Source organism: Homarus americanus, unplaced genomic scaffold (assembly GCF_018991925.1).
Source record: "Homarus americanus isolate GMGI-L3 unplaced genomic scaffold, GMGI_Hamer_2.0 scaffold57005, whole genome shotgun sequence".
NCBI classification, from domain to species: domain Eukaryota; kingdom Metazoa; phylum Arthropoda; class Malacostraca; order Decapoda; family Nephropidae; genus Homarus; species Homarus americanus.
The window spans coordinates 7,482-20,904 of NW_024732563.1; the positions used below are offsets into that span (position 1 = coordinate 7,482).

General features: G+C 41.9%; 1 long non-coding RNA gene across 3 annotated transcripts; it reads right to left on the reverse strand.

The window, feature by feature from the left end:
* Positions 1–298: 298 nt before the first annotated feature.
* LOC121868904 lies at positions 299–4,309 on the reverse strand. 3 transcript variants are annotated; one of them, XR_006089480.1, is made up of 6 exons: positions 4,202–4,309; positions 3,742–3,932; positions 2,576–2,665; positions 1,354–1,505; positions 673–742; positions 299–403 (listed from the first exon to the last, which is right to left on the reverse strand). It is a non-coding gene; the product is annotated as an uncharacterized LOC121868904 (long non-coding RNA). The 3 variants fall into 3 exon arrangements; XR_006089478.1 differs by having other exon boundaries at positions 2,576–2,673; XR_006089479.1 differs by having other exon boundaries at positions 673–786; positions 2,576–2,673.
* Positions 4,310–13,423: the final 9,114 nt, after the last annotated feature.

The following is a 13,423-nucleotide window of genomic DNA, read 5'->3' on the forward strand; positions in this document are numbered from 1 at the left end:
ATATATATATAACTATATATATATATATATATATATATATATATATATATATATATATATATATATATATATATATATATATATATATATATATAAATATATATATATATATATATATATATATATATATATATATATATTATATATATATATATATATATATATAATATATATATATATATATATATATATATATATATATATATATATATATATATATATATATATATATATATATATATATATATATATATATATATATATATATATATATATACACATATATATATACGTGTGTAGCAAAGCACAAAGCAGGGAACTTCCAATTCAGGGATGGGACACACTTGTAGTCTTCTCTCAATTATTTACTCTAGAAATCACCCGAGAAGGAAGAGGCTGGGACCTAGATCAGACATAACTAGTTATTATACTTACAAAACAAGCATCAACTGTTGTCATATGGGTACCACACAGTAGTAGGAATTAAACAATACATAATAAACCCGTGGTGTAGACTCACTCCAGGGTGAATGTCTGGAGAGCAACGCTAGAATTAGCCTTATTCTGGCTTACAAACTACCTCCACGAGATCATCACATTCTTCATATAACATTTATTATGCTCAATCTATCAAACACACTCTAACAGAGCAAAGAAATACGTGGGACATACCTGCTACTGGGCCCCGGGATGTAAACAACGCCATGGCGTCTCTCCCCCCCGGCTGGGATGCATATTCGTTCTAGCGCGGATTCACAAGACATATTTACGTTTTCATCCTCGAAGCTTACAAAAATAAATATCCATATCAATAATATTCTATATCACAAAATGGTTGTCTCTGGAGTTCCTCATACCACACACACTCCTCCATACAAATGTTTGCCGATGGCGCCAAGTTATTTCGGGAAATTAAGAACCGAGCATTTGCATTCATCTACAATGCTTTTTTCCTTTTTAACCTCCTCACTACCCTGTATTTGGAAACCACTTTTAATATTTTATTCGGCTAATGCCAGACAATTTTATTCAGCAGAGTGTGGACCCAGTGCACAAGTGGTTAAGGTGACACAATCAGTACAAACCTTCACACCAAGAATAGCTTCCCATTATTACCAGGAACTATATAACACAACATAGAAAATATCAGCTGCTCGTGAGGGTTGTTATAAGTTCCACTCCACTTGCCAAGTAAAAAGGGTGGTTGATAGATCTGTTAAGTACAACCATAGAGTGAAAAAATGTATATGCTACAATACAAAACTAACTGAACCAAAAAAGATAAAGTTAAAGTCTTAAATTATTTATGCCTTAACCACATGAAAAGGTTAAATAAATACACAGTAAACTTACTGCTCCACATGTAACAATGCGATTGGTGCTGGGAGCCCAGTCAATGCCTGTGACACGCAGATCATGACCCTGGAGTGTTTCCTGAAGCTTCCACTCTGATGCAGCTCTGCCATATATATTCACTTCATTGTTGTTGAGACTCAATGCCACTTCTGTAAGAAATACACACACATGCACTGAGGTTGCAAAACTAGAGAAACAAAACAAAACTACAGAGAAGCTAAGTAGCTAAATAAAATCTAAACCTAACAATGAAAAAAAAAAATAAAATAAAATTAACTCCACCTACTTTCTGGTACAAACTGGGAGAGATCAGAAGCTTTGAACATGTTATGACCAGAAGAGGAAACCAGTCCTGCTCAGGTATAAAAAAGAGGACTGAACCCCCCCCCAGTGATTATGCTGTATTATGACAGCTGTCTGGCTGAAAACTTAGGTAAAATTGCAGATTACAGCAACCAAAGAATAACCTAATCTAATCTTCCAGAATTCTGTGGTTGCATTTATTTTTTATTTTTATTTTGTATTTTTTTACGGGGAATAGGCCACCCAGCAACAGGTCATTGAACCACAATGGGGCCTAGGGGGCAAAAAAAATAAGAGTAAAAAGAAATTGAATTGCCCACAGAGAAACTGTGGGCACCACGGGCAATACGAGCGTTACAAGTCCACGGCCTTGCCGGCAGTACACGGGATGCCAAATCCACCAAACATTGGCCATTAAAGTACCTGTAAAAAAGAGAGTGAAGCAACATTGAAGCAAAGAGAAAGGGATGAAAGATTATCAATTAAAGGAGGAGAGTCAATAAGATGAAATGCCTTTGATTCCACCTTATCTAACAGTTGGACAGAAGAAGAGCCACCCTCGATATGAGCACAGTACTCCAAGTTAGGACAAATGAATCTCTTATAAACTGAAGCAACTGCTCAGGAGTAAAGTAGCTACGGCATCTGTACAGCATTCCCAGCTTTCGGAAGGCAGTTTTAGCAATGTTGTGGATGTGTGGCTTCCATGACATATTATAGGTAATGGTGAGACCTAACATATCTATTTTAGAACTTAGCAGAATGATTGCATCCTGAAATGTGATTGGTGGGAGATCATCAAATATTACAAAAACTTCTTCTAGAAAAGTGATACCGATACAACTCAGTTTGAAAATTAGATGGCAATTTACCTGCCAGGCAAGTGCTATTTAACTTCATATAGGTCGGTACTCACGGCTGCGGTCCTCATTCCGGGCACGACAAGCGATGGGCACGAGGCCGAACCGGAACACTTCTGTAATGGCGTATCACTTGGAGCAGGTGTCTGTAACACTGTGTAAAATAAATGGTAAATTTTCACAAATGCACCGGTCTTTGTTCAGATATTAAAAATATGTTTTTTCAATGTTACTCGATGAGTTTCGAACAAATTTAATATTAATTTCAGCCGGAAATCAATAGTTCTTTGGGTAAATCACATAAATAAAAAACCAACAAACTAACAAAATCAAACCTAACCTTAACTAACCTAACACTATTTTTCCGACGAAAATCTGCAATTGACGTAAAACTCTCGCCCAATTATAAGTCTCCTATAGCCAATAAGAAACTCCCACACCACCCCCCACACATGCGCTGTAGATGCTTAAGAATCCAACACGGAGGTAAGGAGCACTGCGCGACGGGCGGTCAGACCTCCGTGAGACGTAAACAACAAATGACAACACTCGTGAATGACCAAATCTAATAATATTGAAAAATTAATATCTCGGTTATCCTTAATTTCCGGCGGAAATGTCACAAAAGAAAAATGTCTTAGATTGTCTAAACATTACGAAAAACATATTAATAACAGTGAGAGAAATACCAGTGCAAGATCGAAAATTCACTAAATAAATTATAAAACTTACACAAGTCATAAATAAAACTATATAAATATATCAGGTTTTAATAGGTTCTAGTAAATGTCACCTAGATTTTAAAATATATCATAATGGTAAGAACATATTGAAAAAATGAAAGAAATTGAACAACACCTGCTGGTTTTAGTCATCTCTTCAAAGAATACCTTTATACCCGTTAAATATAAGATTAACTTTAATTTCTTACCGTAAATAAAGTGGCAACCATCTGTATCCATTAACTAAAACAGTATCTACATGGATATTACAGTACAAATATAAATCTTTCACCAATTACATGACCAATGTATATAATTATTATCATAGATATACGAATTATTGGTTAAAGGCGATGAATCATTTACAGTAGGCGGGGCTGTCCCCTCACGTCTTCCGCCATAACTACGACCTACAATAACTTCTTTCATGCTATTAGGAAGTTAATTTGTTATATATTATCAAAATACATGGAACAAAAAAAAGAGTTCCTTCTACTTACCTAAATATTGAAGGATATTAGCGGACTCTGGTCAACATCCTCAAGTCCTGACCAAAACAGCTTGAGTCTCAACCTGTTGGCCTGACTTAAAAGCACAAAGCAGGGAACTCCCAATTCAGGGATGGGACACACTTGTAGTCTTCTCTCAATTATTTACTCTAGAAATCACCCGAGAAGGAAGAGGCTGGGACCTAGATCAGACATAACTAGTTATTATACATACAAAACAAGCATCAACTGTTGTCATATGGGTACCACACAGTAGTAGGAATTAAACAATACATAATAAACCCGTGGTGTAGACTCACTCCAGGGTGAATGTCTGGAGAGCAACGCTAGAATTAGCCTTATTCTGGCTTACAAACTACCTCCACGAGATCATCACATTCTTCATATAACATTTATTATGCTCAATCTATCAAACACACTCTAACAGAGCAAAGAAATACGTGGGACATACCTGCTACTGGGCCCCGGGATGTAAACAACGCCATGGCGTCTCTCCCCCCCGGCTGGGATGCATATTCGTTCTAGCGCGGATTCACAAGACATATTTACGTTTTCATCCTCGAAGCTTACAAAAATACATATCCATATCAATAATATTCTATATCACAAAATGGTTGTCTCTGGAGTTCCTCATACCACACACACTCCTCCATACAAATGTTTGCCGATGGCGCCAAGTTATTTCGGGAAATTAAGAACCGAGCAGTTGCATTCATCTACAATGCTTTTTTCCTTTTTAACCTCCTCACTACCCTGTATTTGGAAACCACTTTTAATATTTTATTCAGCTAATGCCAGACAATTTTATTCAGCAGAGTGTGGACCCAGTGCACAAGTGGTTACTTTTACTTTTTTTTTTACTATTATCCTCTTCGCCACTGATCGGCTTGTTAGCCGCTTGGGCGATCGGTCACGTCTCTTTTCCTTTATATTCTTCAACAAAAGGTCGGCTCGCTAGCCGCCCGGGCGATCGGTCACGTCTCTGTCACGCACTGTTGGCAAATACTGGGCGTGCACCGGCTCCTGAATGTACCTGAACCCGCTCCAGTGTTGGTCAAGTCTTCTCTTGAAAGAGCTCACACTCGGTGCCGTCACAACACTTTCTGGTAGATTGTTCCAAGAGTTTACAACCCTCACTCCGAAAAAGTTTGCCCTCACGGTTTTCCGGACTTGCGGCTTCTTCAATCTTGAGCTGTGACCCTTTGTGGGGCGAGCGTCCGCCAGCTCCAAGTAAGGACACTCAACTGAGTAGTGCCCCCTGAGATGCTTATAAACCTCAACTAGGTCCCCCCTTGCCCGTCTGTAGTATAAGCTAGGCAAGTTCAGGCGCTCCAATCTCACAGGGTAGCTGAGATGCCGAAGTGCAGGCACCAGCTTGGTGGCCCTCCTTTGAACATTTTCAACCAACTGACAGTCCCTAGCATATCTCGGGGACCAGATGGGGTGACAGTACTCCAGATGGGGAAACACTTCACTCCTGAAGATCGTCACGAGGGACGGACCGTCTAGATATCTGAACGACCTTCTTATAAGACCCAATAATTTATTTGCCTGATTTACCTTCTTCTCACAATGGCCCGAGAACTTCAGCTCATTGTCAACATACACACCTAGGTCCTTCTCACACACAGTCTCAACTAGTACATTTTCTTCATCCCGTTGGGACATATGGTACGCCTCCTTACCGTTGGTACGCCCCAGGTGCATCCTCTTACACTTCGTGACATTGAATCTCGGCAGCCATTCCTTCGACCATTCCTGGAGCCCACAGAGGTCCTTCTGCAGCTCTTCACAGTCCGCTTGGTTCTTAATTTCCCGAAATAACTTGGCGTCATCGGCAAACATTTGTATGGAGGAGTGTACAACGTCAGGCATATCATTTATGAAACAAACAAACAACAGCGGGCCCAATACACTACCCTGCGGTACCCCACTTGTTACAGGTACAGATGACGATTTCGTGCCATTAATCACCACACATTGCTTGCGGTCATGTAGAAAGTCTTCTATCCACGCTAGGACATTTCCCCAAATTCCGTACCCTTCCAGTTTGATTTTCAGCCTTTCGTGGGGTACACTGTCGAAAGCCTTGGCAAAATCTAGGTAAATATTGTCGATATTACCACCCCGTTCTAGAATATGGGTCCAAATATCAAATACCTTGAGCAATTGTGTCAAGCAAGAGCGCCCCGGCATAAAACCGTGTTGGCAATCTTTTACAAGGTTGTTTCGTAGTAGATGTTCCATCGCTGCATCTCTGATAATACTCTCAAGTACTTTACATATTATGCTGGTCAGGCTCACCGGTCTATAGTTGTTCGTGGAGTGCCTATCGCCCTTCTTGAAGATAGGACTCACATAAGCCACTTTCCATTCACTTGGGACCATTTGTTCATCCAGGCATTTACAAAACAGAATCTTCAGGGGCTCTGCAAGCTCGTTGCACAGCTCCCTTAGCACTCTAGGATGCACCATGTCAGGTCCAGGACTCTTATGGACCTTTAGCCTGGACAGTTTATTTCTAATACCCTCTTCTGTGAACACAATGTGGGTCAGTGCTGTGTCGAACCGTCTGTCCTCAAACGCAGGAAGGTTAGTTGCATCCTCTCTTGTGAACACTGAGAAAAAGAAGCTGTTCAATGCCTCAGCTTTATCCTGGTCAGAATCTGCGTAACTACCATCTTCAAGCCTCAGGTCTGATACTCCTACTCGCGTTTTCAATTTCGACTTTGCATAGCGGTAAAACGCCTTTGGGTTTGACTTGACCTCGCGTGCAACCAGCCTTTGGAACTCCTTTTCAGCCCTCCTACACTCTATCTTTGCTTGGTTTCTGGCTCTTGCATACATCCTCCTGTCTTGCTCATCGTTTGACCCAACCCACGTCTTGAATTTCTGGGTTTTCTTCTTAATTTTGTCGACCGCCGCATGGTTCATGTGTAGGGATCCCCTCGTATTCCTAGAAACACTGGGTTTGGTCTTGGGTATATATTTATCGATCAAATGGGTCATTTTACTAGTTATGATATTCAGCGTAGTGTCTGCGTTCTTGTGCCTTAATAAGTCAGGCCAGTTGATACCCCTCATCTCTTCCCTCATCCCATTGTAATTTCCCTTGTAATATTTGCACCTTGGCCTGGCCTTATCTTGAACTAGGTAACAGTTAAATCTGAATGACAACACTGTATGGTGACTGGTGCCAACTGGGGCAAGGTGTTCCAGTTTGGCCACCATACCCTCCTCGTTTGTTATGATGAGGTCAAGTGGCTTGGGTGTTTGCTCCCCTCTGTAATGTGTCAGGTCTCTCACATGTTGGAACAGAAAATTATCTCTCAGAGTTTCTACAAAAAGAGTAGCAGGATTATTCAAGTCATTCGGGGTTGACTCGTTTCTCCAGTCGATGTCGCCATAGCTAAAGTCCCCCATGATAAGGAGGTGGCTGGGGTTGAGCATCGCCGCATTGTTTATTAAGGTTCTTAGGTTCCTTTGATTTAGTGGGCCACAGTTCGGGGATCTGTAGATACACCCGACGATAAGTAAGTCCCCTCCCTTTAATTTAATTTTACACCACTTGGACTCTTCAAAAACATCCTCTCCCTGTACCCTCGCCTGGCTGGCTCTAAGGTCTTGCCTGGCGTAGATAACCACACCCCTCCTGCAGGATTCTTGAGTTAGGTTCGTAAATGAGTCATATCCAGCAATACTGAACTCACATTCCTCTGGGTCGATTCTCCTGTTCTTGTACAACAGTTCTACAACTCCTACAATATCTGGTTGGTGTACTCTTAGTAGTGTTTCAAACTCCTCTCTCTTATCAAGGAACGTGTCAGTATTAGTGTACATGACATTCAAGCCAGAATTTGTTCTCGGTAACGTCTCTGCTCTTAGTAATAAACCCGCTCCACCCACATTCTCAGAAGCTGCAGCATTTGCTAAGTACACTGTATTTTGCAGGGTGTGGTTAAAAATTTCATTGTTTACGCGGCGCTCGTTCCCTCCTGTCCGGTAGGCTGAGCCGGTGCCGCCTCCCGGGTGGGGGGTTGAGTGGGTGGAGGGTGCACTGCTGCCCCCTGGCCCTGTGTCGGCACACTTGTTTCCACTACCCTCCCCCTGAGTATAACCCATGTGCACCTGTCCCCGTTCCTTCTCGACTCCTCCCTCTTCTGCTTTAAGTCCAGCAGGAGCTTCTTGTGCTGTTCCCTCTGCATTACCGTGCGGTCTGGGTGAATAAATACATCTCGAAATGCCTCGCTCCTTGCTAAGTTTTTTGCCTGCCGGATAACTTGCCATTTTTCCTCCTCACTCCCTAGTGTGATCCTGAGGGGGCGAGGCTTAACCCCCTGCTTTTGTCCCAGCCTCCTCACATCCTGAGGGGTTGCTGGAATCTTCAGAACCTCTGTGCAAATATTTTGAAACAGCACCTTGTCGTGTGTTTCCTTACTCACAGTTCCCTCTGCCTGGCTCTCTGGGACTCCAAAAACTATTACATTGTTCCTGCGCTGGAGCCGTTCCTGGTGTTCCTCCTCTCCCCTAACAGTAGGTCCGTTAATTTTCATTTCTTCGACACACTTTTTCAGAGTCCCAATCTGCTGTAGAACCTGTACTGATTCTGCATTACTCTCCGCCCCCCCCACCCGTGGCCCTCCTAATACGTCCGCATAGCTCCTCTTAGCAACCACCTCCATTCTATTAGCTACTTCCTCAGTCTTAGCAAGGATCTCTTTCCCAACTTGCTCCAGTTTGTCAACCAGCAGGGCTCCTGCTTCATCTATTTTCGTCCCTAGAGAACTCGTTCCCTTATGGATTGCAATCGCTTCATTCACCTTGACTATGCAGCCAGGGCAATACCAGCAACAGCCATCAAGCTTTACGGCAGTTAGTAACTTCCTAAACGTTGCATTAGTTAGGCCTGCATCCTCCATATCCGACGTCTCCCTGCAGTAATCACATACCAAACTCATGGTTGTTGTTGTTGTGGGGGGGGTGTAGACTGTGTATAGATCTACACCTATTTCAAAGAAAATAAAGAGAGAAAAAAGTACTTAGCTACTCTCTGTTGCCTATGGAGTTGTCGTCTGCGACTGCGTACCCTGTATCTCCCTGTGAATGGTGTATTGTAGGCACAGTTTCAGTCCTTGAGCAAGCACACAATCAACATAAAATAAAATTTAGAGTCTCTGTGGCACCTATGACACGACTTGGTTTCAGCTGGCACGGTGCCTTTCCAGCTTGCTTGCTAGTGAGCGCTCACTTTAAGTTATTTACAACTTCAGCGGTCACTGATGACACTATGAACTATCACTGTGTACACTGTATCTCCCTGTGAGTGGTGTATTATAAACACAGATTCAGTCCTTGAGAAAGCACACAAACAAATAAAATTTAAAGTCTCTGTGGCACCTATGACACGAATAGGCTGGCAGTTGTCCTTACCAGCTCGATTGCCAATATGTATTCACTTTAAGTTATTATAGTCTCTTCTGCATTCACTGATGACAACTATGAACTGATTTAACTGAAGGCACAGTACTACACTCCCTGGTTGGCCTTTATCACAGCCGTGACCACAACACCCTAAAAAATAAAATAAAATAAAAGCTTTGTCATGTGGCAGTGATTGTGTGGTTATAGACCTGTGACCCTGGCTGTACCTCCAACTCGGTGGAAATTGAGTTTTCAAAAATACAATCGTGTCTAGCATGAAAAGTCCGACATCGATTTACACTTTCACCTCACTAAGACGATCTTGACGAACTTATGTAATCACTGTCCAATTTCTGCCGCTCTACATCGAAGGCCCGGATGCCGAACACGCTTTGTTACAGAGACGCAACACGACCCGCCCGCCAATGAAGGAATGAAGGAATTGTACCTTAACTCTCATCAAAGAGGGTGTTGTTGCGGTGAGGAAGACTGACAAAACGTCGTTTTGGGCGCCCTTTGGGGTAAAGGTGCAGCTCCTTTGGTTTTTCAGGTATAGCTAAACGTAGCCGGTGAGCACGAGCTGCCTGTGTTAGTACGTGTCAAGTCTCCTTGTTGCTAAAGAGTGGACCTCATACTCGGTGACGATTTTGCTGCCACATTGACGTTCCAGGTTTTTAGTTGTAAAGGAATTTGAGAAAAATTTTTGTGAAATGGTAATACTAAGAGATTCTTATGGTCATGGGTGGGCTTGGGATTGGTTCTATAGAAAGATTTCTTAGTAATGATAAGGCATTTGTCTATGAAAGATCTAGGGTACTGAAGGTTCAAGCCAATATTATAGATATATTTATATTCCTCGTCAATAAATTCCGGGCTGCAAATTCTCAAAGCACGTAAAAACAATGATGAAAATACTGACTGTTTGACTATTATGGTGGGCAGAATAATAATGAATGTATGAACACACATGAGTAGGTTTCCTATAAATACTGAACTTAAAGGTGTTACCTATTCTGTGGATCAGACAGTCTAGTAAAGGCAATTTACAGTCATGCTCTAAATTCACAGTGAATTTGAGCAAGGGGGCTAAGTTGTTAAGTTGTGGCAGTTGAAAAGAAACTATTAAGTAATATTTTACCACCTTCAGCAGTCTGGTTTAGATATGATGATGATGTATTATGTCTCTGGCCATGTAATGAGGACCTAAAAGCATTCCTGCCACAACTTAACAACTTTGCCCCCTCGATCAAATTCACTGGAATTAGAGCCACATTTTATCAAAAGCTTTTGATACGTCTCTGAGAACAATATTGCACTGGTTTTTATTGCTGACGGCATTAGCTATTGATTCTCAAATTAATGCAATAGCCGTGTTTGTGCCTCGGTTCTTTCGGAATCCGTGTTGTCTGGGGTTATATTTGTTTTCCTGTTCTAGATAGTTTCTGAGTCTGCTGTTGACTATTTTTTCTAGTATTTTCCCTGGTGTTTCTAATAAGGATATAGGTCTGGGGAAGTGTCCTGTTGCTAGTGAAGCGTTAAAGATCTGTGGGTATGTTTTGAAGGACTGTTTTGTTTGTCTGACTTAGTCCAGGTGCTTTATTTTTAAAAGTGGTTATTATGTTTCTTATGTCTTTGTGGTGATTGGCAAGGTTAATGTGTCTGCACTGATTAGTATGTTGAGGTCTATTGTTCTTGGTGGTTGCCATTTCTGTGTGTTTAGTGTAAAGTGTGTTGTTACCATCTGTTCTGTTACTCTACAATAGTTTCTGTTTCTTCTTCTGTCATTTTATATATGTTGCTCCAGAAATTTCTGAAGATCAGTTCTTTTTCTACAGATTCTCTAGCTTTTACCCCGTTGTCGTCTATAAGATGACTGTTATCTATGGAGTTAGTGCCCATTAGTTTTATATTTTACTCCAGAAAAATTTTGGGTTGTGATAATCGGCCTCTGTGTTTGTGATTATCTGGTTCCATTTGTCGTTGTGTGATTGTTTACATATTTCTTTCAGCTCTTCCTTTAGGTTTCTGAAGAGAGTTATTGTTTCTTGGTTCCAGCCGTGAGTATTTGTATGTTCTAGTATATTATTCAGTCTTGTCTGGATTATCTTCTGTTCGTGTGTTAATTGTGCGTGGGGTAGTGTGCAGTAAGTTGTTTTGGGGGTGTTATTTTCCATGGCTGTGGTGACTTTAGAGTACCATGTTTCCAGGGCTATGTCAATGTCTGCTGTGTTATTATGTCGATGTATTTGTTCGTTTGTGTTGAGTTCTGCCTTAAAACCCTCCCAGTTTGCTCTGTTGAAAGAGAATCTAGGGATGGAGGGGATTTGTATTGGTGATGTTGATAGAGTGATAATTATGGGCAGGTGATCGCTAGTGATGGTTGGTCCAGGTTTCATGTGTTAATTCAAATGGTGGTCTCTATTGGTCAGAACTATATCCGGCTTCCCGGTGCTTCCTGCAGCTATGTAGGTTTCGAAATCTGGGCCCAGGTGTGTGATGTTGCCGTTTTCTAATAGGTCGTGTATAATCTTCCCCCTTGGGTTTCTGGTTCTGTGTCCGAGTATGGTGTGTGTCGCATTTAAGTTTCCTATAAAATACTGTATGCTGGTGTGTTACGTCTCATTAGTTTTAGTGAGTCGCCGGTCGGGAATGTTTGTCGTCGGCAAGGTAAATATGTTGTTCCGATTGTTATTGGGCCTTTAGTTGTGTTGATTTCGACTGCTAAGAAGTAGGTTTGGAAATTGTCTATGAGTGTATGTTCAGTTGATGTGTGTAATAGTTGAAGAGTTTTATTTTGTCACTGTTTTCCGTCGGTGTGAGTTTATGAGAATTATGTCTGGGTCTATGCTGTTGTATATGTTTGTCAGTTCTGTTTTTCTTGTATGTGTCCAGGCCAGGACGTTGTGTTGTATTATTTTCTGTGTTCTGTTTTGCGTAATCGTGGGTCGCATGAACTTGACGCGTGTTGTTCGGTTGCTCGGGTCTCTCCGGGGAGAGTCTCTCTCTCTTCTCCTTCAGTCCTGTTCTTATTTTCTTGAATTTTGATAAGTCTACGTTCTCGATTTTGTTGTATTTGCTGCTTATTTTTCCTCCACGTATTAGTGTTTCTATGAGTCCCTCTTCATATGTGTATTTGGTTGTTCCTTCTTTAATATCTTTTAACAATCTCTCATTTGTTACAGGGAGTTGACCGAGTAAAACCTGATTCCTATGCTGTCTCCGACGTCGGCCGGCCGTTGACCGGTGGGGTTCTCTCTACGTGGTCTTGCTGGTGTTGACTTAGCTGATTGGTTGGTTGTGTTCTCTAGGGTCTTGTGGTTATTTGGGAGTGGGTTGTATCCATTGCAGTCTCTGCTCCTGTGCAATTTTCTTTTTGTGTTATTTTATCTTCCCTTTCTTTGCTGGTGATTCCTAGACTGTTTTTGGTTATTATTTTGAAAATGTCTGCTGATGGGGCATTGTGTGGGAAGTTTACCTGTGGTAGGTTGTTCGCTGCCAACATTTCTCTGATAGTTTTTCCGAATGTTCCCGTGTTAGCCACGTTGATTATGTGGGCATGTATCGGTGTGGCTAGTGTGGTGAAGGGTAGACCCTCGTTAAAACGGACCCCTTTAATCCCGATATCGGACGAAATCTGAATTAAGCGAGGGACTGTCCGTGTCAAATTTCTGGTTCTGGGATTGTCTGATAGATGGCGCGTGCGTGCCATCTGTAGTGTCTTGCAACTTTGTTATTGCAGCATAGGTTTTGGTTGGGTAAGTTTCAATATGTTTGTTCGATTTTTCCTTTTCCTTTTATCCTCTTCGCCACTGATCGGCTTGTTAGCCGCGGGGCGATCGGTCATTCTTTTCCTTTATATTCTTCACCCAAAGGTCGGCTCGCTAGCCGCCCGGGCGATCGGTCACGTCTCTGTCACGCACTGTTGGCAAATACTGGGCATGCACCGGCTCCTGAATGTACCTGAACCCGCTCCAGTGTTGGTCAAGTCTTCTCTTGAAAGAGCTCACACTCGGTGCCGTCACAACACTCTCTGGTAGATTGTTCCAAGAGTTTACAACCCTCACTCCGAAAAAGTTTGCCCTCACGGTTTTCCGGACTTGCAGCTTCTTCAATCTTGAGCTGTGACCCCTTGTGGGGCAAGCGTCCGCCAGCTCCAAGTAAGGACACTCAACTGAGTAGTGCCCCCTGAGATGCTTATAAACCTCAACTAGGTCCCCCCTTGCCCGTCTGTAGTATAAGCTTCCAGGCAAGT